At 35.2% G+C, this 16,536-nt stretch overlaps 1 pseudogene; it reads right to left on the bottom strand.

The window, feature by feature from the left end:
- Positions 1 to 294: 294 nt before the first annotated feature.
- Positions 295 to 1,614, bottom strand: LOC101425161 (septin-7 pseudogene; annotated as a pseudogene).
- Between the last annotated feature and the right edge of the window lie 14,922 nt (positions 1,615 to 16,536).

Raw genomic sequence — 16,536 nt, 5'->3', positions numbered from 1 at the left:
AACATGATTGTACAACAGTTAAAATGTTCTCTTGCATTAAATTGAAGATATCTATTTAATTTTTTTTAAAGTAGGAAAGTTCCTTAGAGCTGTTACTTTCTAATTACACAACAACACTAGCCAATTCAAAGCATCATAATCTCCTTCAAGAACAACAAAAAAATTAATTTTGCCATGCTGTTAAATTCAGCATTATGGATAAAATTGGCACAAACTGGTCAAAAGGATCCAACAAACACTGATGTCCAACTTGCATATTAGCAACTAATATGTAACTGATAGTCAACAGAGGTTTTAAAAGATCTTCCCTTTCTTGTTCTTTTCCAAGGTTCTTGAAAAGTTCTGTTGTTCTAATATACATTGCTGACCTTCCCAGTTTGCTTGCTCATCCTCAACCTGATGATGCTTTTCCTCTCATTTTTTGTGCTGTGCTTCTAAATTCTTCTTCATTTGCTCATGGCACCTTTGGAGCTCAGCTTCAGAGTCCTTCAGTTTTTCAACTTTTTCTTTGACCTTCATCTCAAACACCTGCTCCATCTCCAGCCCAACCTTCTTCATCTTGGCTACATGCTCCCTTCTTTCTTCTTCCATCTGTGCCAGAATGCTCCTAGTAAGCTGACCTTTATTCTTGCTGCTATCAACTCCATTATAAGTCACAACTGCTAGTTTTCTGCTCCTGAAATTCTCATAGTGTACATTATTAGTGGTATCTTTCAAGACCAGCATGTGTGTTCTTATTAGCATATTTCTTAGACTTGTAAAATCACAATATTCACCATTTACAACCTCAGCACCACTGCAGGGACACTGCCTCCCTCTGACCCTTTTGCCATTAACTTCGATGACAGTATTACTATCTATCAGAGCAAGAGGCAAATGGTTCTTTTTCTAACAAGCTTGTTTTCTTCTTCATCAAATACATATATTTTAATTTTATGTTCTTGGATTTCTTTCATTATTTGTTTTTTAAACTGTTGGTGCTCTGGTGTGAGTGTGTCTGCTTTGGCAATAAGTGGGATTATATTCACTTTTCCATATAAACACTTCATAAACTCAATATCCAACGGTTTAAGTCCATGTCCTAAAGGTGCAATGAAGTATAAACAACACTGCACCCTATTATCAGGCATCTGTCATCCGTTCACTCGAGAGTCTGCATTTAGGTAGTCCCAAATTAGTAAAATTGTGTACTAAAATTAGTAAATTCAGTGTAGTCGATGACAGGCTGCCAACAATTGCTATTATCCACTGAATCTCCAAATCCCGGGGTATCAACTATTGGGAGCAGCAACTGAAAACCACCTTCTTTGATTAAAACTTTGGTTTGTCCCACCTGTACAGTCTTTTGTTGTTTTTTAATTCAATGGGAAGGACTTGAATATTCTGGAGTATACAATTCTGTGTGGAAAAAGAGTTGATTAACATTGACTTTCCCAATTCAGATTCACCCTTAAAGGTTCTTCTGTTGAGCCATGGTGCTGCTGTTGACGCTCCTCCCCTAGCAGGAGCGAATCTCACACCCACCGACTTACGACATCTCTTCCCCTTCGCCACAGCCCAGGCGCAGCGTAGCCCAAGGATTCTCCAAAGCTGCCTACGCCGATTCCGTGGCATAGCTGCCTGGCGTCCGCATAGTCATAATTTTGATTCTTGGAGACTTACAGAATTTATCTGGTAAACTTCTCATTTCACAGAGAGACTTGTAGACCTGCCAAACATTTTTTTTTTTGCCTGGGGGTAACGAATTTTGAAAGTAATAGGAAAAACAGGTAATTGACTGCCTGTACGCTTAGTCCTAAAATCAGCTATTTCAAGTGTAGTTCCCTGACTAGAAGCTCTTGCATCATCTAGAAACTGGTTAAAATGCACAATTTCAAGCATGACCTTAGACTTCTTGAACAGAATCTGCAATTTAGCAAAACCTCTGGGGATTCATTAACACATTAAAGTGTAGCAAGCACTTCTCTAAAAAGTTGTCATTGTGAAAGGTTTGGGGTGACATGAGGTTTCCTACAAGGACCTCTGCTCACTTCCGTATTCAAATCAACTTTGCTTCTTTGGCTCTGAAAGTGTGTTTACCAAAGTAGGAAGCTCAGGATAACCTGTCCTTTTTTGGTGATGGAAGAAAATACTGGACTTCAATTTATATACAATTTTAAAAATCCTAAATTTGTATTTCTTTCTCTATTCCCCAAAATCCATTCTCCAACCCACCCCACCCTCATGCCTTAGGCTTCTTCTGAAGACACGATCACCTGTACTCTTGCTCTTTGGCATCTAATTGGATTTAGCCAGTGGGAGGGACCAGGTGAGAGGCAGAGGTTAAGAGGTAAATTTAGGGTATTTCTTTCCTGGCTCCCATTTCCTCCGTAGATGGGCATCAGGATCATGGAAATGGATATGCTCCATTAGAGTTGCAGCTGATATTGGGTAGACCCTCTTTCAAGGCTCCTGTTCCTTCCCAGTTTCAGGTACATCAATTCATTTCTTGGTCCAGGCAAGAATACAAATGGCATCGTCTTCTGGTATTAGTCCATGCTTCCATCAACAATCTTTTAACCTTAACAACTCTGTAAATAATCTTTTCATTAATTCCTCTTCAAAGTTTCAAAGTCTCTTTTCTGCAAGGACCATGACTAATACACTTATCTTTTCTTGTTTATTTATGTTTTAGAATTAACTGTTCCAGATTTATACAAACACACACATAGACAATGATGAAAGGGCATAATCAAAATCATTTGGAGACTACTGCTCTATAGGACCTAAAATCCAAAGTGAATAATTGGCATATTAACAACTTGCCTAATAGAAAAGCTATCATGCTCTAAGGGTAATTAAGGTCACTTATAGATTGGTCTAGTGAAATATAACCCAGCCATATTTCTCAAAGCTAAATTCCACAACGTTTATCTTATCCTTGTGGTTGGCACACCATCGATTCACAAGTTATTTTAACAAAACGTCAATTAAAGCATAAATAACTAGTTTGCTAAATTGTGGATATTCATATATGTACTAAATGGCAAGGACCTCGACTTCCTTTTATATTTATCACTAAGAAAACTGGCAGCCAAACTTATTCCCTTCCCTGCCAAGGAGGAGATGGCTGTATCTTCTTTGGAGAAACTTAGCAATCAAAGAAAAGAGATTTACTAAACTGATTATAGGGCTGTACCACCACAATTGCCAATCCACTCCATACTGAAGGCCAGGAATTAATTTGACAGGAAAATGGTAGGTGCTTCCAGTCAAGATTTTAAATGTCTTATTTTCTTAACACAGGATGACAGGCAAAGATCTGCTCCTCATGTTAAGGACATAGGGCAGAACTAACAAACACAAAATGGTTAAGGTAGCAGAAAGGATTTGAGGAAAAATAAAGGTAATGGGGGGACAGACAAAAACTTTAAAAACCAATATATTGTTAGCTAAGGTAAAGGATTAGCATCCACGAAATGAAAACAAATCTATAAAAATTTCATTCAGAGAATAAACTTATGTCTTTAAAATTAAATGTGATTGCAGAATAAAAATTTGAATACAAGCATTAAAAGGTGAAAGGGAGGAAATCTATCAAAAATAGCATATAAAGACAAAGCGATAGAATCAGACAGAAGAGAAGAATGTGAAAAGACTACCCAGGAAATGCCAACAACCAAATAATTTTACAGGAATAGAGAATAGAGGAAATGAGACAAAGAATTTTCAAAGAAACAATTCAAGTACACTTTTCAAAATGAATTTCTGATTGAAAGTGTCCATAGGGCTTAGTACAATGGATGAAAAAGAGCTAAAACTTGTACAATGTCCAGACATTTGTGCCTAAAGGAATATCTTAAATTCTTTCAGGGAGGAGGGATAAAAACATTATATTATAAAGAGAAGATCAAGAATCAAATATCACCCATTTTTTCAAACAGCCAAAATGGAAGCTTGACTACCATAGAGCAATGCTTCAAACTTTTAATGAAAAAGGTGTGCAGAGAATTCAATACCTGGTCAAGTAGTCAAAAGTGGGAGTAGATGAAGACATTCCCAGGCATGCAAGCTCTCAACAATTTTAACAAGCATCCACTCATTCTTTGGAAATGAAAGGGTGAGAAATGAGAAAATATATCAAGCAAGAAAGAGACAAGGGAATTAGCAGACTGGAGATTCCAACACAAGCACAAAAAGGCATAAAGAATTCTTAGATGATGGTCAAGATAGATTACAGAACAGCAACTGTTCAGCAGTTCTAGAGAATAATCATTCAAGAAAGAAGCTCCAGAAGAGATATTGCTAACACTAAAATAAAATAAAATAAAAATGGAATTGATAGATTATCTTATGTGCCTAAAAGCACTGAAGGGAAATCTATATCCTTGGAGGAGGGGAAAAAAACACAACAACAAACCTGTAAAATGACCAAATTTTTAACTCCAGGAAATGCAATATACCTAACACTAAGTAACTCAGAATAATTTTAATGTAATCATTGAAAATAGATATAATTAAAATTATGATAAAATATATTGACTAGAAAAGAGTAAAATATTTTTTCCTGGTGAAAATGGTCCTTATCTAATATATAACACTGAAAAAATAAAGCAATTTAAATATAAGCATGTTATTTAGAAATATGTGGTGAATATCTGCAAAGTAAAAGCATTGAAAGTAGAAAAGTAGATGCTTCTGGGGGGCAGAAGCAGTGATGGCTCACACCTTTCATATGCCCCTTCTACTCTCACCCAAATATATTCAGTTGTCTGTAACCAATACTGACTCATGGCAAAAATAAACATTTATGTATTCCACTTTTAAATCCCATTTTTCAAGAGCCCTACACAATTACTCAAAATACATATAATGTTAGAGCTAGTTAGTCATCATTACACTCCACAACCTTTTTTTTTAAGTAACAGACAACAGTGAACAGGCACTGTGCTAGATACTAGGCAGTAAACAATATTCTTTTTCTTTAAGGCATGCTTGAATATGAATATAAGGACAGACTCTTGCTTCATCCTCTCTGGACCTTATGCCAGTTCCTACTCTTGGCATGCCTCTCTTCTGATTCAGATCATTTCCCAAGAAGACTAATCAAGTCACTCAATTATTCTCAGGTTTTAAGAAAATGATTTTTAAAGGATGAATCATCAAAATGCTTAAGGAAACGACATCATTATAAAAAAATATATTTCACTCATTATCACTCAATCAGTGAGGCATCCTTTAACTTCTTATTCTGTATTGGGCACTCTGTAGTGTGTTCTAGGTGATTTTCTTCTCTAAAGCTAAAAATTCCCTACTATAATATTTCTTCCATGAACACTCGTTAAAGTTTATCTGGGAAGTGTTGATATGCTGTCCTATTTAGATATGTGGATAGCATTGCTACTTTTCTTGTTCCCACTTCTTTGACAAATTTCTTCTTCCACCTGAAAAATAAAGCATTTAAATGACATAAATAAGTGTTTGTTAAATTTTTCCTACACTATTTTTGTCCCTTTCCTATCTCATGGCTGCTGTCTTGGTACATAACTTCTTGGAAGAGATTAGCCACATCTGTATTCAGGTTTGGTCCAGATCATGGACAGAAGAAACCTTAATAGTTTTTTTAGTTGTTTGTTTGTCTTTTGAGACTTTAAAAAAATATCTATTCTTAATGATACCAGGTCACAGCCAGTGAAACTTCCTATCCCACTTTCTCTTCCGGAAATTATTCTTTTGTAGTATCACTGTGCTGTATTGTTTGCAATCAAACTTTATAAATATTTCTGTGATTGTTCCTCAAAGTAGTCAAAATAATTGTGATAGATAAAAGTAGTCAAAGCCATTTAGTAAGGTTTGTCATACTTTATGGGTATACTTTTATTTCTTGCAAAAAAGTACTTAAATGATTTTATCAGTTATTATAATTTTTTGAAAAATACCATGCTTTTCTATCTGATATTAGATTATGAGTACATGAATATGACAAGATGTATCACAGTGACTATTAGAAAAAATATTATAGCAAGAAAATATGCATGACAAAATTATAACCTACATCCAATACACTCAGTCTATAAAGTCTTTTGTTATTCTGTCATCTCTTTTATTTCTATCATTTCACGTGTATTTCACATTTGTTGAAATGTGAAGAGCCCACAAAATACAAAAAGGCAATCAAATGGAATCTAGATGATTAATCGAATGTTAGTCCTTTTATCAGACTAACTTGGCTGGATTATAAAATTTCATTGGTAGACAAGTGCATGACATATGAAAAAAGATGATTATCAGGCTAGAAAAATATTAAAGATAATTCTGAATATTTTGACCTTTGCACAGCCAAAGAAAATAAAGGCAGCCTTGAATATTTTCTTTGCTCTATAATGGAATATATGTCATCCACCATGTCTGTCATCTCACGCCTTTATATTTCTATGAAAAATTGTGCTGGGGAAAATCAGATGCACACCCAAAGACAGGTCATTCTTTTTCATTAAAAAAATCCATAATTCTGACTGAGTGAATAATACAATTAGAAAATATGAAAATGGAGAACTACAGAGAATAGTCCTAAGCTTCTTTATAAGTGAACGGTATGGTTAGAGATGTTGATTATACAAATATTTTCTCTCATTTTAAAAACAAAGATGAAAGGATTCCTCTTGGCTATTTAGTCCACACCCAACAGTTCTCAGAGGATGGGTCTGAGGCTGAGAAAGAACAAGTAATTTTCCAGAAGTCACAGAGTAAATTAGCAGGCAAGGCATAGGTCTCCTGTTTCCCAGTTAGTTTTATTTCTTCTAATGTACCTAATTCTAAATTATTTTGAGCATTTTATGTGTATGCATTTTTAGAGCTAAAAGAATATAGAGACTAGATAATAATAATTAAACTTTCAATATTTTTTATTAAAACTGTGACTTTGTGAAATGTCATTTAGAGTATTGTTTCATACTTTTGGGTTAAAAAATGGAACTTGGACTTAAAGAATAAATTTTATTATGAAGATAAAGACATTTGAACATAAAAATACATTGTTATAGCCTTATTATATTATAATATTTTGATTGATTTAAAGGCTAACAGCAAATTTAACTTGAAGCAGGAAGAGAGGATGTTTTAGGGACAGCTTCACCAAAGAGAGATGTGAGCATGTGCCTAGGTAATATGGCTATCAGGTGGCACACTAGAGGGGAAAATTTTAGTAAAAGCAGAGAAGCATAAGAGAAAAAAGCATAGTTTAGGTCTTCACGGTATTATTGTGAGGTTGGGAAGTTATAGGATACTGGATAGCAGGATCAGAATTATGGAGTTTATACCGCACAAAATGATTTAGATTTCTACCTGAAGGCAATGGAGAACAACCGAAGAGTGCAGAAAAGGGGGACGCATGATTGTATATGGATGTGAGAAGTACCACACTCTCTCATGGCAGAGTAGGCAAGACTGGAGGGAGATGGGACTAGAGAAGTATAGAACATGATAAAAAAATTAAAATTTTCCAAAAAAATATAATAAATAACTAAACTAATGCAGTAGACACTAGATAGAATATGATAAATTGAACAAATATTTAGAAGATTGCATCAACATGGGTTGGCTTTCAGAGTGAGATAAAGAAAGTCTACTGAGAAGTGGCTCAAGTGATTGGACTCCCACCTACCACATGGGAGTTCCCTGATCCAGTTCCTGGTGCCTCCTAAAGAAGACAGCAAATTGGCACAATGGGCAGGTGCAGCAAGCTGATGCAACAAGAGACATAAGAAGAAAAACATAATGAGAGATACAACAAAGCTAGGTTTTGATACAATGGAGGTTCCTGGTGCCTCCTAAAGAGGACGAGTAAGACAGCAAGCTGGTGCGATGGGCAGGTGTGGCAAGCTGGCACAATTAGAGACCCAAGAAGAAAAACATAATGAGAGAAAACAAAGCAGGGAGTGGAGGTGGCTCAAGAGATTAGGCACCACCCTCCCATATCGGAAGTCCCAGGTTCAGTTGCTGGTGAATCCTAAAGAAAGAGGGAAGATGAACAGACACACCAAGTGCAAACAACAAGGAACTGCAGAGAAAGAAAGAAAGAAATATATATATTTTAAATCTACCAATTAATTAGTGTTTGCAAATTAGATCTAAATTATTTGGCTTTTTTAACCTAGAATGTAGTTGTTCAATGGACATAAACCAAGTCCCAGAAAGAATATAGTGTGATAAGAAAAGTTTTTAAAAAATTGATTATTTGGGAATGTCAACTCTTTCGAGATACATAGGAAAAGAAGAATTTATAGAGCAGATCAATAAGAGGTCGCCAGAGGTATGTAATAGAAATAGAAAAGGAAAACTATCACAAAAGCCAAGGGAAAACAAATATTTGAATGAGAGAATGTTCAGCAATGACAAACTTTGCTTTGAAGTCAAGGAGACTGAAGTCTGAAAAGTACTCACTGGATTTCCATACCAGGCATTTAATGAGAATATTTCAGTAAGCTGATAAAGTCAGTATGTTTATAGGAAGTACTAAATCAGGGTCAATGATTATAGGCTATTTTTACACAAATTTTCAAGGAATATGGAAAGGCAAATAGAGGGAACTTAAAGTCAAAGTTTTACATTTTTGGATGGAATAAGTTTGAAGATATTTATATGCAGAAAGAAGGAAACAGATATAGAGGAAGATATTAGAATTCAAAGATATTTGATGGAATAAAGGTGCTGAATATTTGGGAACATGAGCTTCAAATTAAAGATAAAAGAATCATTTTTGGTGAGATTCTGAATATCACTTTTTTTGAGACTTGGAAAGATGTTACAGTGGCTAAAGATAGAGGTGATCAAAGATAAGCATGTGTAACATATTTGTGTTGATAATTGATAGGTTCTCTTATCTTTGTGAAATTAGAAACAAATCATACAAAAAGAAATGGAGACAAGGTATAATATTTGAGATGAATAAAAAGAGCAAGCAATAGATGGTCTGGGACTGTGACATGGGACTAAAGATATGAAGTAGTACTACGGGACATGCTGGAATGAGATAGTTAGAGTAAGTGGCTATTTGTGTGTGCTTCTGCCCAAGACTGGTGTGATCCTAGTGGTGCCCCCACGTGTGTGGGTGGGTGGATAAATGGCTCCAATAAACATAGAGCTCTTAGGTTCCAGCCAATCCATAAACATTTATGTTATTTTACAAATGGAAATATTAGTAATTAGTTACTAGTTAAGTTTCAAATTAACAAGTTGAAAATCAAATACAGAGGTCCTGGCACTCAGCTTAATAATTTTCTTACGATCTTATTTTCAATCATAGAACTCATTAAGTCATCCCTAATTCTTTCAAGCCATCAATCATCAAGAATTTTTAAAGTACCAAATATATGCATAACACTGAGCTGGAGTTCAGTATAGGAATATTTTAAGAAGTTATTCTTACCTTCAAGATTCTTGGATTCTGGATTAGCAAATAATATATGAAAACATGGTAAATAAGAAAGTACAAAATTCTTAACACGACTGTTAGAAGTTGTAGGAATTTAATCAAGATGATGTGTTTAAACACTTATTAAGCTTTGGAGAATAAAAGGAGCATGAACTTAGTCTTTGACTCGAAATACCCTACAGTATAATTTAGAAGAATAAGTAAATGCTCCAAAATTGGTTTTTACAGTGATAGGTGGAAATTATAGGATAAAATATTTATTGTATAATCCGGATAATGTAGAGATAGGGAATAGTTGATAAAATATTCAATGGGTTAATATTTTATGAGAAAAAGGAGATAAATGAGCATGTATGTAAAAGAAGCAGGATTTGAAATAAAATAAAACAAATGTAAGAAAAAAGAAGTAGGCCCACAAGTACAGCTCTGTTTTAAGGGAACCCAATGGATGGGACTTAATATTTTAAGACTATAGACTACATCAAGCAAATGAATTCCTAGGTATAAGTAAATCCATGCTCACGATCAAAGATTGCACTCCATGTTACCCCTCCTTCCACTAGGGAAAAAGTGCAGGGTGAAGTGACTGTATGACCAAAGTCTTAGGAAGCACTAATAAATAATTAGTGAGACAATTGTCATCAAGGGAATTGAGAACATAAACAGAACACTAAAGGAGCCTCTTTCAAAGGGATTTGCAGGTAAAAACTCTAAAATGTTTTAGAGTGTTGAGTTCTATCAGATATGGCATTAAATAAACAATTCCAAGTCAAGCTTCAGAGTCTACACTTCGATAGGTCCTGGAGAAAGAGTGGCTTTTTCAACATACAGAAGAACAATGAACATATTTATTCACCTGACAAATACGACTTGACAGAGTGGAATCAATCTGATCCAGAGGTTTCAGGACTCTCCTCATGGATGAGTGGCCTTGAAGAATGAATAGGTGATGGCACCAACAACACAGGATTAAAAGGGAAATATGAGATATTTATGCAACAATAATGACAGTGGCAATATACAACATGCTACATATTGGAAGAACAGAAAATAAGATTGATTAGGTAAGAGTGGAATATACTAGGGGGCTTGGAAAGCCACTGAGAAATAAAATTTAAGCTAGAAATAAGAAGCCACTAAAATATTTTGGGGTGAACAAGTGATAAAAGCACTACTGTCAGAAAAATCAACCAAGTCTTAGAGTAGAGAAATATTTATAAGTCATTTCCTCTAACCTGTAGCACAATTACACTATTGTTCAGGATAAATCAGAAATAGATGGAACTGAGGGAGAGAAAACAGTTGGGAAAATGATAAAATAAATAGGTAGGGGTTTCCCCATTTTTAAGTTTGGTAACAGAATTATGCCAAACCAATACAAATATGTAGGATAACAAATTACTAATATATGATTCTAGTTGACTTTTAGGGCTTTATTATAAAATGAGAAAAAAAAAACTAAATGCTATGATACTTCCTTTATCAGTCTTTATATGCTAAAATATCAGGTTTATCTCAGGAAATCTATAATAAGCATTTATTTTAAAATGCTCTCCTAGAATAATTTTTATAAAATCAGATCTGCAGTATGTGATGAGACCAAATTATATTCTCAACCTGTCTAAATCCAGGCACACAATAATATCAATGTAATATAACACCAGACTGGTCTTCAAGAATATGTCTTGCATCTGACAGATGCCAGATACTATGACAACTAACTCTCATATAAAACGATTATGGAAAGAAAATGTGTAGGGTCTAAACTCATTATTCATCTCTTCTCACACGATGCTCAAAAAAAACTATAAAACCAGAATTAATCAATTAAAATTTTCCTGTTATAAAATACAATACTTCATTTAAAAGCCCATCAAAGACAAATCTTCATCTTTAAGTATTCCTAAAAATAAATGATTTTAAAATGAGACAGGTAAATGTTAGAGATTTCTGATATAAATAGACAAATTTAAAGTATCTCTTCTGGAGATAATATACCTAACTACAATACTGAACTAATCTTGTCAAAAGGCCACAGTTGCCCTCATGAAAGAGGGAAAGACTGGGCTGGGAATCCAAAGACTTGTGTTTCTAACCTGGCTTTGTTACTGACCGTACAATTTTTAATTATACTCATTGGACCTCACTTTCTTTGTCAGTGAAATGGTGCTAAGAGTGAAGTGATATTAATAATACTAATATAATACTACTACTATTAATAATAATAGGCATAATTTTGGTCTATCTAACATTTTGAGGGCTTATCATGGCTAGGCTCTATTTTAAATTCTTTATATATATATATAACTTTCATTACAAGAGTATTATTATTCACATTTTTCTATGGGGTTGATGTAAATTTCAGATGAGGAAACTGAACTCAGTGTATTATACAACTTTTTCAGTATAACTTAGCAGTAAGTGCTGTGAGGCATTATGTTTGTTACCCTCATTATCCCCATCTACCTCATTGTGACAATGTAAATATAACATAAAAAAGAAAAGCTTTGTATACTATGAAATATGTTCCATATACAAGAAATGCTACCATAAATTTATTTTATACTACTGGACTGAAAATTCCTTATAGGCAACGTTGAGTTTAATGCATTTTCATATAATAAACACAGTATTTTTCAGTGTCAGAACTGACTAAATAATTGTTAAAGGAATGAAAGAAGGGAAGAAAGATGAGAATATTAGAATGATGTAGATTGCTGAAGCAAGTAAATATCTTTTTGGCTGAACCATATGAAATTGCCATTTTGTGAAAGTGTTTGACTGTATGCAATTTTATATGGTGCATGTTAATACAAATAACATCTGGCAATTTTATTCTAATTTTTATCTTCACTTGAAGAAATGCTTTTGTTTAAGGACAAACGTGTTCTGTCTTCTGATGTTATAGCTAATGATAGAAGCTGCAGCAATTACCTTATTCTATGTAATAAATTATCGAAAACACAGTGGCTTAAAACAACAATTAGTTATTTCTCACAATTCTGCCTTCTGTTTAGATCTTTTATACTTCCTTTAAAATCTTATCAGCAAACCAAACAGTTCCTTCATTAGTTCATCACTCTCTTCCCATACTTGTAATATGCAGCTTAAAAAAGAAAATAAAAACAGCTGACACTATTCACAATTTACCTGAATTTTTCCTTAACCAAATACTCATGTTCTTGATATACATTTTATATTTTAATTGCCACTGGTAATGTTTTTGCCATTTTTTTCCCTGCCACTGTATGACATGGATTACCTCTCTTTGGGGGCAGTGAGCTTGAGTGATAGAGCAGTTTTCTTGCTGCCCTTCCCACCTCCACTAGTTTCATCACCCTGCCAGTCTCCATTCACTGCCCAGTCCCAAACCCAGTTTTAGGTTTCTGTAAGGACAGCACCCTGGCCTATTTAAGGGTGTTACAATCATCTATACCCATGTAATAAACTATTCAAAAAACCTTAATCCAATTTATTGCTTGTCTCAGTTCTGCAGATGGCCTGGTAATTTCTTTGTTATTTCTCCTGCACTCACTCGCATAGCAACATGCCCTTGGAGAGCTGGACGAGCTGGAAGGCTCATGCTGGCTTCACCCACAGGTCTGTAATTCGGTGTGTGCTATTTGCTGGGGTGCTCTGTTTTTTCTCTACATAGCCCTTTATTACCAAAAGGTTAGGTAGAGCTTCTTTAAAATAGGTAGACTCATGGGTTCCAAAAGGGAGGAAATGGAAAATGCAAACCCTCTTTAAGTCCAGCCTTGAAGTCACACAGACCAAGTTCTCCAGCATTCTATTTTCCAAAGCTAGTCACCTGCAGTCTGGATTCAGGGGGAAGGAAATACCCTCTAGATGGAAGGAGAATCAAAATCACATTATAGGGGTGCTTGAAAATGGGAGGAAGTGTGGCTATTTTGGCAAACTGCCGGATGCCAACTCAAAAATTACCTATGATAGGGTCTCCAACTATTCATCCTAGAATGAATTCAAACAATAATCATTTATGTAACCAAGGATGATATTTGGAAGTGCATTTTATCTGTACACACACACACACACATATATATATACGCTCTCTATTTCACTGTTATACAAAGTACACAGTTTAGTAGATGAGAGTTATTTTTAAATAATTTCTAATATACATATTTTATTTTAATTCCTTTGCCATTTAAATTTCCCATAACATTTCCATATTTTGGTAAATGCACTCTAATAACATGGATTGTAGAATATAAATTCCTTGAGATCAGAAGATCTTGGTACTGCTACAAATAAGTGAGGCAAATACATGAAACCAACAATTTAAAAAAACTAAATTTCTTTCTGAAACTAATCTTAAAATTAGTTTATTTAGCAAAAATATGCAATTTTTCTGTGTTAGAGCCTGACTATATCTCTCACATATACATACATACATGTATATATATCTGTATAACTGAGGCTTAACAATTAGCAAATAATTACGATCACTAAATCATTATATAGATGCCTTTATAATATAAGATATTAAAGGTTAATATTTGGTCATTCCAAACTGGTCTCACCCCTACTTATGATTACTCTAGTGTTAGCCTCACCCTTGCCTATGCTTACTATTGTGATGGTATTTCTAGTCTGACCGTACCCTTGTTTATGGTTACTCCAAACCTAGGTTAACCCTTGTGCATGCTTGCTATTGTGATGGTAACCACTTTACCTTCCTCTGCTTATAATCCATATGAAAAAACCTTGAAACTGAACTTATCCCAGATGCCTTGATTTCTGATGATTGTAACCCTGTGACTCACCCTGATCTAGTACCGACATTCCATCCTGTTCAGCCCTTACTTTTTATTAGTGAAAGATCCTGACCAGTCCCACCCCAATTACTCATTAGCATAAACTGCTAAATCTGGATATATTAATTATCAGGATTACTACAGTTCCAGGGGGTAGTTTTGGACCATTAGCCCACTATGCTCCTTTGCTTATGCAAAAAACTCTCTCTCTTTGACACTCCAGTGTTTTATGAATTGGTCTTTAAAGTGCATCAGGACAAAAATTACCCACTTTTGCTTGAAATCATATGTATACATCAAAGCACACACACATATGTCTATATCTCAGTGTGTGTATACACACAGGCACACATATAGGTCTGTATATAATTAGCATAAGTATATGAAGTGTAATGAATTAAATAGTATGTCATTAGTGTTGAAAAGCAATTAGAGTTTGCAGTGCATTAATATCTGTCTGTATTTTATATTTGCTTAGTGACTATATTAGAATGGTAAATGTGTTTAGAAATATGTTATCATAGTTTTATAGGAAAATGATTTTTATGATGTATACCTGATACCAAAGGGGTTAATTTAGGTGCTTTATAGTCTAAGAAATGTCTTTTCTACACCTCCAGAAGTTTTCATGCAGTTCAGGCCACTACCATTTCCCTCTCTGCCTCCTCATTGATATCCAAAACATAATCTTGTTCCTTTCAAATTCATCCATACTACAATGTATTCAATAATTTATCTCAGCAGATATTTGTGTATCAGAGGGGGTGATATTTATAGACGCATTCTTGTATTTTAATAGAAATGTGACTGAGTATTTACTTATAGCAATATATACTATTTTTTTCATAGATCATTTTCCTCAAAACCAACTTCAGATTTCAGTTAAGCATTATATTGACATTTTATGATCAGTTTTTTTAGGTATAATTATTGCAGTATAATGAAAAGCATGACTGGTCTTTGCCCTCAGTTCTTGGAAGATAACTGCTATATCTTTCTAACTTCTTCTGATGGGAGAGTTACCAGATGGCTCTGGTTTCTGGACTTCTAGGGCATAAAAGAATTTAAGGATATGCCATAGAGTAGGCAAGAGAGTAAAGAGTTTATGAAGAAACAAGAAAACATGGAAAGTACACGGTCCGAGGGATGGACTGCAGGCTTACTACAGGGTGAGTTGACCTGCCCCAGGTCAGGCCTGTTTAAAGTCTATTTGCTGTTCTGATTGGTTGCCCCATCTATCATCTCTCGGAGGGCTAATGGTGAGGCCTTTTGAGGATATCCAGGGCTTTCTCTTGACCCTGAACAGGATTTACATGACCGGGATCTTGCAGTGTCTTTCTGGCAACCTTCTTCTCAGGTGGTTTCCAGGTGGGGTCTTATAGCTACATAGTCGTCAGCCATGTTGTCTGTCAGCCATGTTGTTTGCCAGGCCAGCTGCCTTCCTCCTTTCACTATACTCTCACTATACTATTTCACTAAACTAACCTGTCTCGGGAGCAACTTTTGTAATTCATTATAGGCCCAGGACCACCCGATGTTTCATATGCTAAGGGCATGACAGACTGTGGCCAGGCACACTTGCAATTTTAGGATGAGGGGAGAGGTGGCTTCACCAGAGGGTCTAACCAAGTGAATAAGACATTGTAATTTTGAATCATGTCATGCTAGCCTGACTTCCTGACCCCTGGCTGGGCAGAGGGGCTGTAGATTGGGGTGTCCCCCACATAGGGGAGCCCCACGCGCAAGGAGTGCACCCGTAAGGAGAGCTGCCCAGTGCAAAAGAAAGTGCAGCCTGCCCAGGAATGGCACCGCCCACACTTCCTGTGCCGTTGACGACAACAGAAGCGGACAAAGAAACAAGACGCAGCAAAAAGACACAGAAAAGAGACAAACGGGGGAGGGGAGGGGAATTAAATAAATAAAAATAAATCTTTAAAAAAAAAAAAAGGTGGAATTGATTCCATGAGTTATGCCAACATAATGAAACCCCATATAAACTCTAGTGAGCTTCCACAATTGATAAAGACATCACTGTGTAGGGGAGGTGATTTTTGACTCCACATGGAGAGGGCACAGAAGACTGTGTTTGAGTCCCCCCAGAATTCACCCTTTTGGCTTCTTCTTATTTGTATCCTTTTACGATAAAGAAGCTGTAATATTAAGTAAAGGGTTTTCAGTGAGTTCTATGAGTCGTTCTAGAGCAGGAGTTCTTAACAAGGGATCCATAAGCTTGAACTTAAAATGAGAAAAAAACAACACATTATTCTTATGGGGATGTGTTGGTAAGGGTGTGATATATTTATTAAATAATATACAGTATAGAGTGGATTTAGTAATGGGTAGTGA

This window comes from Dasypus novemcinctus, chromosome 6 (assembly GCF_030445035.2).
Source record: "Dasypus novemcinctus isolate mDasNov1 chromosome 6, mDasNov1.1.hap2, whole genome shotgun sequence".
Taxonomy (NCBI): domain Eukaryota; kingdom Metazoa; phylum Chordata; class Mammalia; order Cingulata; family Dasypodidae; genus Dasypus; species Dasypus novemcinctus.
The sequence above is the reverse complement of the archived record's forward strand: the minus strand, read 5'-3'. Positions and strand labels throughout refer to the sequence as shown.